The 12406-nt window shown below is 37.9% G+C and overlaps 1 long non-coding RNA gene across 4 annotated transcripts in view; it reads left to right on the top strand.

Annotated features, from left to right (window-relative positions):
• The window catches only part of LOC112665572 (uncharacterized), a 100729-nt gene that overhangs the window by 1531 nt on the left and 86792 nt on the right, over nt 1–12406 (top strand). For all 4 annotated transcript variants that reach the window (XR_007406433.1, XR_007406434.1, XR_007406431.1 and 1 more), the window contains exon 3: nt 10630–10726. This is a non-coding gene — a long non-coding RNA (uncharacterized LOC112665572). The remainder of the gene's footprint in view (nt 1–10629; nt 10727–12406) is intronic.

Raw genomic sequence — 12406 nt, 5'->3', positions numbered from 1 at the left:
AAACTTTACCTTCATGCCTGCCCCTGGACATACAAGCCTCTGTGTTCTCTCTGTGAAAGCCATAATAATGAATGGGTTATGTCTTGATTTTCACTCATTCCTCTACTCATTATTCATTCACTTATGCAAACAAGTATCTGAGAGTTGACTCCAAAGGACTGCGTCAGGTGCTGTGATACAATTATGACCCTACACTGGAGGATACTTCTAGTCTAAAAGCTGAAACATACATGTAGACGATGTCACTATGTGCTGCAAGTACCCTGCCTGAACTATGCAGAAGGGCCCTGAATCATGGGGGATCGCTGAAGAGGAAAAGGTAGCTGGCTGGGAGGAGGAGGGAAGGAAGCAGAGAAGGCTTCACAGAGAAGGTGGTGATGGAATTGTTTCAAAGATGAATAGGAAGTTGTCACATGGAGGAGGGTGGGAAGGTATGCTGCGCAGAGGATACAGCATGTGTAAAGAAAGGACTACATGGGGATCCCTGGGTGGCTCAGCAGTTTAGCGCCCGCCTTTGGCCCGGGGCATGATCCTGGAGTCCCAGGATCGAATCCCACATCAGGCTCCCTGCATGGAGTCTGCTTCTCCCTCTGCCTGTGTCTCTGCCTCTCTCTCTGTCTCTCATGAATAAGTAAATAAAATCTTTAAAAAAAAAAAAAAAAGAAAGAAAGAAAGAAAAAGAAAGGACAACATGATGTATGTGCCATGGCCCATTCTGAGAGATGAGTGGTGTGGTATGATGGGAGCAAAATCTAGGGTGCTAAGCGCCAGCATCAAGAGAGAGGAACAGTCTGAGGCTGGATTGGAATGAACCCTGTATTTTGTGACAAAGAGTTTGTACTTTATTCTGTAAGTTCTAAAGAGCTATGTGTGTGAAAAGCAGAGAGAGGATGAGAGAAACAGAATAAGCAGCAGGATGGTGCTTACTCTTTAATAGGAAATGGAGCACAAATTACAAAATATAGTACCAATTACTTTTTTTCCTTTCAACTGGATTTTTTTTTTTTTAACTAAGGAGCTTTTCCATGAGGCAACCTTATCTTTACATGTTCATATATATTTAGAAAATGAGGCATCTTTTAGTTTCTAAGGGCGTATTTGCTCTGGACTTCAAAGTAGGGAGCTGGTAGCCGCCCAGGACCCCCAACTATATAATACTGGTGTCACCATTTCTTTGTTTCAATATATTCTGTTCAACTGTCCAAAAGACTGATTGGGACAAAACAGCTTCTTTATGGGGCTAAAACAAAATTAAACTTCTCTGTTCTGAGGTATTGCCGCTAAAAAAAAAAAAAGGAAATGTCTTTCTAGATTCCTAAGGTAATGCATTTCTCAGTTTGTGTTTGGGAATATACCTAAATGGTGTCTAAAGTCAAATATAGGGCATGTGATAGTATATGGGACAGAAAGACTGGGGACCGCCAGAATGGGAAATGAGACACAAAAACAAGAAGACGAGACCAATCATCAAATGAGAAGTTGCTGAGGGAAAAAGATCAAGGATTCTTTTTTTAATTCGACATATTTTTATTGTGTACAATTCACCCTTTTAACTATTTTTACGGACACAACTCCACGGCATAAAGTACACTCACCTTGTTGTGTACCCAATACCACTACCTGTCTTCAAAACTTTTGCATCTTCTCTAGCCCAAACCCTGTGCCCAGTAAACAATAACTTTCCATTGCTTCCTCTCCTTCCTTGCCCCTGGCAACTATCATCCTTTCTTCTGTTTCTCTGAATTTGATTACTCTAGAAATCTCATATAAATGAAGTCATACCATATTTGTTCTTTTGTGACTGGCTTATTTCACTTAGTGTGACGTCTTCAAGGTTCAGCTGCTTTGGAGCATTTGTCAGAATTTCCTTCTTTTTAAGGCTGAATGAGAGTCCATCAGATGTGTATACCACATTCTGTTCATCTATTCGTCTTACAATTGACACTTGAGTTGCTTCTATCTTGCAGATATTGTGAATAATGCCTCTGTGAGTAGAAGGGTATAGATTTCTGAGCCAGGGAATTTTTTATTAGCAATGTAAGGAGGAAATTGAAGCAACATGCTGCTGAAGGAAAATTTGGCCAACATTAGACAAAGTGTAATAGTATGATGCTATTACAATCCTTGAAACACCCCAGTTTTTATGAAAAGGGAAAATGAGGCCATTTTGTTTACAGGGGGGCCAATATCATTTGGTTGAATATAAAGATGAAATTGAATATGACCAAAGTATATTGAATTAAAGTAGAGGAAGACATTAATTATAAGTAGGGAAATCAGGAAATGCTTCGCAAGATGGTGGCTTTCAGCTACACTTGACCTTTCTCAGCCAAGACTGCCTCCTGGATGGGAATGACCTTGGCATCGTGGCCTTGGAAAATCAGGAGGAGAAGTTTCCCAGTGTGTTCAGTAAACTCTGCTTGGTTCATAAAGTTTAACCTCTAGCGAGTATCAATTTTTCATTATGCAGCTTTAGTTACACATGCAGAGTGGTTCAGAGAACTGATCTCTATCTTCCCTTGCCTATCCTCTCAGCTCTCCTGATTTCACTTAGAATGCATGACTGGGTGATGGGCACTGAGAGGGGCACTTGATGGGATGAGCACTCGGTATTATTCTATATGTTGGCAAATTTAACACCAATAAAAAATAAATTTAAAAAAATTAAAAAAAAAAGAAATGTAATGCACTAAAAAAAAAAAAAAAGGAATGCATGATTGTATTCAAACAATTCTTCCAGGAAATACCACACATATGAGTGAGTGCAAACGCTCCTTGCCCTAATACCCTATGCCCACTCTTCACCAAGATAAATCTTAGAATACAACTTTTCCTCCATTTAAAGACGGGAAGTGAGAACTGACAAAGGCCTATAAAGGGCACAGGAGACTTTTGGTAATTAAAAGGTTCTAAATGTGTAATTTAAATAGGCTCCGAGAAGAAATGGAACCTTCCAGGAGTGTTTGAAATGGCAACTCTCTAATGCAACAGCAGCAGGCAGTAATGGAAAATCCTGCTTTGGCAGAAAAAAAGAAACAGGTTTCATCATTAAAGGTGTGGTAAAAAGATTTTGTAAATTAATGCATAAATCAGTCAACCTGTATTTTAATTAACTTAGCCAAAAACGCTAGGGACAAAAAAATTGTCTGAGTTTAGAATGAAGTATAAATCACTCACTAAGGGGGATCCCTGGATGGCTCAGCGGTTTGGCCCCTGCCTTCGGCCCAGGACATGGTCCTGGAGTCCTGGGATCGAGTCCCATGTCAGGCTCCCATCATGGAGCCTGCTTCTCCCTCTGCCTGTGTCTCAGCCTCTCTCTCTCTCTCTGTGTCTCTCATGAATAAATAAATAAAATCTTTAAAAATAAATAAATAAAAAATAAATCACTCACTAATTTTATAATAATAATACACATACAGAAAAGTGCAGAAACTATCGGTACACAGTTTAGTGAGTATTTACAAGTGAACATATCCATGTAACTGCTGTCCAAATCCAGAAAGTGAACGTTATTAGCACTCTAGAAGGCTCTGACTTGTTACCCCCCATTACTCTCTGCCCCATCCCCAAAGATAACCACTTTTTCTGACACATTGATTAATTTTGCCTGTTTCTGAACTTTACATAAGTAGAAAGAATATAGATTGAATTATATAGTACTCTTTTGTGTCTGGCTTCTTTTGCTCACCATTATTTTTGTGAGATAAATCCATAATGTGTAAATGTCTAGATTTTTCTTTCTATATAGTGTTCCATTGTGTAGATATACCACAATTTCATGTTGATTCTTTTATTGATGGACATTTGCATAGTTTCCAGGAAAGGACTATTACTAATAGAGCAGCTATAAGTATCCTAGTACATTCCAGGTTTGGGTATATATACATTTCAGTTGGGTACATGCCTAAGGGCAGAACTGCTGGTCATAGATGATGCACATGTTCAGCTTTAGCAGATACTACAAAAAGTTTTCAAAAAAAAAAAAGTTTCCAAATGGTGTGCCAATTACAATTTCATCTGCAGTGTACAAAAGTTTCAATTGCTCCACATTCTTGTCAACACTTGATATTTTCCATCTTTTCCATTTTAGCCATGCTGGTGCTAATTTATGTTTCTATTATAACTAATAAATTTAGCCTGTTGGATATCCTCTTTTGCAAAGTACCCTTTCAAGCTTCTACCCATTATTTTATTGGTCTGTCTGTCTTATTGATTTGTAACGATTTTTATACATTGGCATATATTCAGAAAATATCTGTGTGGGTGTATGAGTTCTCTGTCAGGTAGAAGTTTTACAATTATCTTTTCCCATTCTTTAGGTTGCCGTTTTACTCTCTTGATGCCTTTTGGTGAATAAAAGGTTTTTTTTTTAAGATTTTATGTATTTATTCATAAAGGACAGAGAGAGAGAGAGAGGCAGAGGCACAGGCAGAGGTTAGAAACAGGCTCCTTGCAGGGAGCCTGATGCAGGACTCAATCCCAGGCCCCTGGGATCACGACCTGAGCCAAAGGCAGATAGATGCTCAACCACTGAGCCACCCAGGTGTCCCATGAATAAAATTCTTTAAATACCCACCATTTGCTTCAACGTGGATGGAACTGGAGGGCATTATGCTGAGTGAAATAAATCAATCGGAGAAGGACAAACATTATATGGTCTCATTCATTTGGGGAATATAAATAATAGTGAAAGGGAATAGAAGGGAAGGGAGAAGAAATGGGTAGGAAATATCAGAAAGGGAGACAAAACATAAAGATTCCTAACTCTGGGAAACGAACTAGGGGTGCTGGAAGGGGAAGAGGGCGGGAGGTGGGGGTGAATGGGTGACGGGCACTGAGGGGGGCACTTGACGGGACGAGTACTGGGTGTTATTCTGCATGTTGGCAAATTGAACACCAACAAAAAATAAATTTATTATATAAATAAATAAATATTCAAAAAATAATTTAAAAAAATAAAAAATATAATAATATACATTATCATTTTTTTTTCTTGATGGTTATTTTTTGGAGTCCTTTTAATATTTTTCTACTAAAAGCTTTTTTGCTTTTTTTTATATTTAGATCTGGAATCCATATGGAACCGACTTATGTATTGATATTAGGTAGGGATTAAGATACAGATGCATATGTGTGTCTGTTTTGCTTGGTAGCATTTATTTTTAAAAATCCCTTTCCCAATCATCCTGCATTGTCATCTTCCCAATATAAGAACCATCCCAATATAAGATCCATTGATCTTATGTTTGGATCTGTTTTCCCGGTCTCTAATCTATTCCATTCATTGGTATATTTATCTTTAATACTATGCTGTATTATTTACTATAGCTCTATAAAGGTCTAGCTATCTAGTAGTATAATTCTTTCACATTTGTTATTTTCCTCCTTCAGGATTACAGTAACTATTCTTGGTTCTATGCATTTCTATACTCATTTTAAAATAACTTTTATCAGGGTGCCTGAATGGTTCAGTTGGTTAAATATCCTACTCTTGGTTATAGCTCAGGTCATGATTTCATGAGTCTTGAGATCCAGCCCCAAGTTGGGCTCAGCACTCAGTGGGGAGTCTCCTTGAAGTTTCTCTCCCTCTGCCCATCCCTCACCTCTAAAATAAATAAATCAATCCTTAAAATGATTTTTATCAATTTCCATAGCAAAATATGCTATTTCAAATTGTGTTAAATCTATGGTTTAATACAGAAAACATTAACTTCTCTAACACATTGAATCTTGAATCATTAACATCACCTAACCCCCCTATTTATCTTGCTTTTCTCTAATTTCTTTCCGTAATGTTTCTAGTTTCAGTACAAAGTTTCCACATTTGTTTTCTACTTGTGCTGGTAAGTTGAAGCCCCACTGATTTTTGTAAATTGACTCCAGCAAATTTGCCAAATTGACTTGTATCCAGCAAATTTGCCAAATTGACTCTTATATGGTTTCTCTATGGATGATGATGGATTTTCTGTCTACACAATTATGTCACTTCTGAGTAATTCTATCTCTTATTTTCCTATTTCTATACATCTAAATATTCTGCACTTGCCTACTGAACTGTCTGGTAGTACATTCAGTATAATGCTGAATAGAAGGATGCTAATGGGCATCCATGTTTCATTCCCAATCCTGAGTCCAAGCTTTTAATGTTTCATTTTTACTATGTGCAGCTTAGCTATATCATTTTTATAGGTCCCCTTTATCAGATTAAAAAGTTCTCCACTATTTTTCTAGTTTCCTGAGGAAATTTTGAGCTCTTGTTAAACTATGTTAAGTGTACTTTCTCTACTTGTGAGGAGATTGCATGGTTTCTCTCTTTTATTCTCTTATTGAGTTAAAATATATTCGCTGATTATCAATGGTAAATAGTCTTACATTCCTGAATAAACCAAAGCAGGTTATGATGTATTATCCTTTCCATATTTTACTACTCACAATTTTTTTTGGAATTTTTGCATATATGTTCTTGAGAAATTGAACTATAATTTTTCTTTCTTATGATGTCCTTGTCATGTTTTGGGATCAAGCTATGTTGATCTAATAAAACAAAATGGAAAGTGTTTCCACTTTTTTAATTATCTAGGAGCACTAACGTAAGATTAGTATTTGTTCCTCCTTAAATATTTAGTAAAATCCACTAGTGAGTCTATCTGAGTGATCCTGATACTCTTTTTTGGAAAGGTTTTTAATTATGCACTCAATTTAATAGTTATATGGCTATTCCAGTTTTTCATTTTTTTCCTTTTATTTTTTAAAATTGAATTTTGCTAAGAATCTGTCCATTTTATCTACCTTTTCAAAATTCATTGGCATAAAGTTCATAGTAAAATCTTATTACTGTCTTTGTAATGTCTCCAGAATCTGCTTTAGTGACTATTCTTTCATTCCTGATGTTAGTAATTTTATTTCTCTTTCTCTATATCTCTCTTTCTGTCTCTCCTTACTCTTTACCCTCTTAGCCTTGATGCACATTTGTTAATTATATTGTTTTTCTTTTAAAGAATCAACCTTTGGAGTTTTTTTTACATTTTTTATATTTACATTTTTACATTTTACATTTATTTATCATTTTATTTCTTCATTATTTTTTGCTATGTCTTTATGATTTTCTTCCTTTTGCCTTTCATTATATTTAGTTCCTTCTTTTTGAGGTGGATGCATTGCTTTTTAATCTTCCTTCCTTTTGTATCTACTTTATGGCTATAAATTCCCTTGTGATCACAGTCTAGTCCACTAGATTTAATATATGTTTATTATGATTTGGCATAAAATATTTTCAAATTTCTGTTGTAAATTTTTCTTTGACCATGGGTCATTTATAAGCACATATTCCTTATTTTTTAAAGGCAGAATTTTCCTTTTTTAAAAAAATATTTTATTTATTTATTCATGAGAGACACAGAGAGAAAGGCAGAGACATAAGTAGAGAGAGAAGCAGGCTCCCTGCTGGAAGCCTAATGAGTGACACAATCCCTAGACCCTGGGATCACAACCTGAGCCAGGAGCAGATGCTCAACCACTGAGCTACCCAGGTGCTCCCAATAAGGAATTTTCTTATTATTTGTTTATACACTTCTAGCCTAACTGTCTCATTGTGCAAGCTGAAACTTTTAGTACAATATTGAAAAGAAGTAGTACCTTGTCTTATTTCCAATATTGTGAATAACTGTTCTGTATTTTTCCTTTAAGTAAAATGTTTGCTACAGGATTTTTTTAGATATATATTACCATGTTAAGAAAGCAGAACATGTAATCCTAATCATTATGATATACTTCTTTCACTAAGTAATATTCAGAGTATTTTACTTTATTCCACTTGTCTCCTAAACTTGGCCTAAGTTAAGAAAGTTCTCCTTTAAAAAAAAAAAAAAAGGAGTTTATTCATTTATTCATGAGAGACACAGAGAGAAAGAGAGGCAGAGACACAGGCAGAGGGAGAAGCAGGCCCCACCCAGGGAGCCCGATGTGGGACTGGATCCCGGGAGCTCAGGATCACGCCTTGAGCTGAAGTCAGACACTCAACCACTGAGCTACCCAGAAGTCCCTAAGAAAGCCCTCCTTATGAAGAACAGGGCTTCCAAACCAAGACACATCCCAATATTTTAATTTTCTGCACCCACAATGGATTTCTCTATAAACCACTTCTTTAGAAAGAAAGTAACTTGTTCCTCTGCTGTGGGATTCCGAGAAACATGTTTCTGGGTCATTTCAGATCTGAGAGCTGATGAGGACCCAGGGGTGAATCTTAAGACGTGGTATTTTTGCATTGTTTTCCACGTAATTGGGCATTTATTGCCTTTACCCTCCTCCATTCCCCATGTCCCCTCCACAGACACACTTCCACCAACAGAGAAAGAGGATCCCCTATCCATCACCCAAGTCATATTGTTTCCTTATCCTATGGTATCTGCATTGCAACTTCTATGTTTGTGGGCTAAAGAGATCCATTCAGTCCCTTTTTTTTCTTTTAAGATTTTATCTATTTATTTTAGACAGGGTGGGGAGCCCAACTCAGGGTTCGATCTCACAACTCTGAGATCATGACCAGAGCCAAAATCAAGAGTAGAGTGCTCAGTTGACAGAACCACCCAGGCATCCCGGTTCGGTCCCTTTCTACTTCCTAAAGTGATTTTCCATTCTCAGAGATCAGCAAATGAAATATTTATGTGAGTAACAACTTCTGCAAGTACCTATTTAGTGCAGAGAAAGTAAAGAAACAGTTTGTGCTCCCCTATTACCCTCAGGCACTAAGCAGACATCGCTAATCTTTCACAGAATAGAGTCTGACTATCCTTCCCAACACAGCCCGCTGGACTTCCTTCAAGAGCATTTCTTCCTTACGACTGGGGCAGATACCTACTCCTCTCCTCTGTAAAAGATCTTTACTGTTAGCCCTAAAGTTGGGAAGCCCTTTGGTGGAGGGTGTAAACTTTAGGTTTCTTCTTATAAACAAGTATAGGATCTCTTTTCAGCCACCCTCTAAAGAGTGGAAAACACTGTCCTTAATATAGCACGATAATATCTTCACTTTTTAAAATGTAGATTTCACTTTTCCTATAGTGAGAAAAATATCAGTATCTCAGAAAAATGGGACCAGTTGCCAAAACAGAGTTGTGTTTTTTAATGGGACAAGGGTTGAAATTCACTTGTATCCTTGATATTTTTAAATAGAAAAAAAAAATCAAAGCCAGATGATTCACTGTATTGTGATTGGTTTTCATTTCATTTCTTCCTCTTCAGTTTCCAATATTCATCTGTCCAGTCTAATCTCATAACTTGGAAGTTGTTAAAAGTCCTTTTTCTTTTCCATCTCTTTTCCTCATGCCTTAAGCTTCCAAGGCTTCTCTAATTAGATGAATAAGTGATAAATCTGTTCATGACTTGTGCAGCAAAGCAAAGGTCTTTCTCTCTCCAGGCTCCCACACATGCCTCCAGAGCAGAGCAAAGGCCTGGTCAGTCCTGGTTACTCCCAAAGAGGTAAAGGGAACTACATTATAGCTTAAATTGATTGTTCTTTTCTTTGGAGAATTGCTGGCAGCTTCTTTGAGTCGTAAAATGCTTTGCATATATAGAGAGTGGGTTGAGTGATCCGCTGAGTAGGCAATCACGCATTCTGTAGAGAAATGAACAAAAGCCTCTTCTAACAAATGTGAGCGAGAATAAATCCTCTTTTTCTGCTCTTCTTGACTCCTATGAATACATTAGTGAAATGGTCATTCCCATAAAAATTAAAATCCACGTTAGTGTTCCAAAGATAGTTTTCACTGTATACACAGAAAAAAAAATGGTACTGTGGAATAGCAATATATTGCATGGCACAAGGGGCCACATTTCTACCTTCCTGAATCCCATGACCTTAAAGACTGACTATTGGGTTGTGAGGCGACAGGTCACAGTTGCTAAGATGATCTCAGTTGTTTTGCTCGTGTCTGGATCTGCAAATACTCTCTGGGCCCCTCCAGTCTCTCTTACTTCCCTCTTGCCATCATTCTTTGCTGGCATTCAAGAACAAGCACATAAGGGACTGACACATGAGAGCCCCCCCCCCAAATTTAAGAAAACATGAAGGATTTGGGATGGAATGGGGAGGCCAGTGCAGAAGAGCCAGCTTCTGTTCTATTTACTTCATGTGTATTTCTCAAGAGAAAGATGTTCCCTTTCCAGAGCCTGGGACCACCCAGGACAGTGAAGCAGTCTTGAGACAGGCAGCCTCGTCAGGTGGGTCTCCTTGGGCACAAGTTGTCTTACTTCTCAAGAGATTGGCTGAGAAATCCAGTCATGTTGCATAACAGATCCTGGGGCTTCAAATTTTAACACACACAGATTTCAGGAGGAGGGAAGGCGGACTTAGGGCAATCCCTATCACGTCCTCCTTTCCAAACTCCTTGCTGTTCTACTTGAATCCCCTCTTCTTATTTATTCCTTGGTGCCCCCACCCCCACTGCCACCAAGTCCCTGTAACAGCGCACTGACCTACTTGGAAGTTGGCTGCAGATCTGAGAATCCCAGTCCTTCCCCGGTTTCTGTGGTTGCCACATTCATTACTCATAAAAGACACAGGGAGTCCCAACTCTCCACGGAGCCTCTGGCCTTTACTTTACTTTATTTATTTGTTTATTGATTTTGCCGCAGCTCACACTGGAGCCCAGGGAGGGTCTGTCCACTCAACCAAGAAGGCGAGCATGGAAGCTTTGCTAGAAAGAGCCCTCAGTTCTAGCATCTCAATCAGGTGAGAGTTGGGTGCTCAGGGGGTTTTGTTTTGGTTTTGGTTCTTAAGATTAGCCCAACTAAAATGTTATATGTTTTCATGATTGTTCAACCATGTGTAATTTTTTAAAACATGAGTATTACTAGAAGCAAAGGAAATGAGTTTTCCTGCATGTGCAATATTTAAAAATAACAATGCCAAATGTAAATAAAAAGGGAAGGTACTTCCTGTAAGTTTGTGAAGGATTCTGAAAATAGCTTCAAGTCTGAGCCAATGTTAATACAGTTACACAGCCAGAATTTCCATGAAAGCATTGGTACCTTGGGTGTTTGTACTAGTAAAATTGTGCAAATATCTGCAGCCTGGATGCTCTGCTCACCACAGCTTGACTGTCCCGCACACGGTGACTTGAGATTCCTTAGTTCTCATGCCACTTTTTAACCCCCAATTAAAAAGGTGGCAGTCATGTACCTTGTGATGTCCAAAGACTTTCAAACCTGTGCTGTATTTTATAAAATAGCATGAAACCTGGCTGTGTCACTAAACCAACACACTGAAGGGGTTTTGATCATTCTGTGAGTATAGAGGTGTGTAAGTGTACATGGGGTGGGGGGGCAGGAGAACTTTCCTCTCCTCACCACACTGCCCTTTACAGTAGCTCCCTACATCATACAATAATGAAAGTCTTTCTCCATATCCAACAACACAGTCACCACTTTTCCAGGTATGTTCTCTTAATTATCTCATTTAATCTTCACAGAAATCCAATGCAGTACAGAAGCCAGAAACTACTATTTTCACTTCAGAGATGAGGGAACCCAAAAACTCAGAAAAGATAGAAAATTGAGTAATCCCTGAATGTTCAATTTCAAGGATGATTATAATTTTTAAAAAACTAAGGAGGCCACTTAGAGTAGAAAGTAGTATTTTTCCAAATGAGGATATTAAAGAAAATGCTCATAAATGCTCATCAATAATTATGATAATGGTCAACCCCACACACTGTAGCACGCACTTACCGTGGGCTATGACATTGGATTTCCTTGATGAGAATCCCAGTTTCATCACTTAGCAGCCATGAGACCTGGGCAAATCAGTTGACATCTTGGTGCATCCTCTTCCTCACCTTCAAGATCAAAGTAATAGCACCTATTTTATAAATTTGTTGTGAGTACTAAGTTAATATTTGTCAAGTGTGCAGGGCAATGTCTAGCTTAAGTAAGCACTGCTGCTATTTGTCAAATAAATAGTCTCATTTAGTCCCCACAACAGGCCAAAGAGATGAACAGCAAGGTTAACCAAATTACTGAAGGCCATACAGATAACAGATGGCAAAGCAATGCTCTCACCCAGAAAATGTAAGCCTAGAAGCCACAAACTTAAGGGCTATGCCACACGGAGCATTAGCCTTTCAATTTTCTATAAAAAGGGGACTTTTTACCCCTAAAATTAAATAGGATATGGCATTATGATAAAGGACACCTTTCCTAAGGAAAGACAATTAGAGATTATACAAAGGTATATATTCACATTTATATTTTTATTTCCTTAATATATATGCATACATATATATGTTTATATACACTAAATCGTATCTCTTTTAAAGTTTTTATTATGTAATAACAAAAACTTGGCTGTGGGTGGTACTGGCCTATGGAGAACATTGGCATTATTGATTTGGTTTACTGAACTAGGGGATCC

Source organism: Canis lupus, chromosome 27 (genome assembly GCF_003254725.2).
Source record: "Canis lupus dingo isolate Sandy chromosome 27, ASM325472v2, whole genome shotgun sequence".
Lineage (NCBI taxonomy): Eukaryota > Metazoa > Chordata > Mammalia > Carnivora > Canidae > Canis > Canis lupus.
Note: the sequence above shows the minus strand (reverse complement) of the source record. Positions and strands in the feature narration are given on the sequence as shown.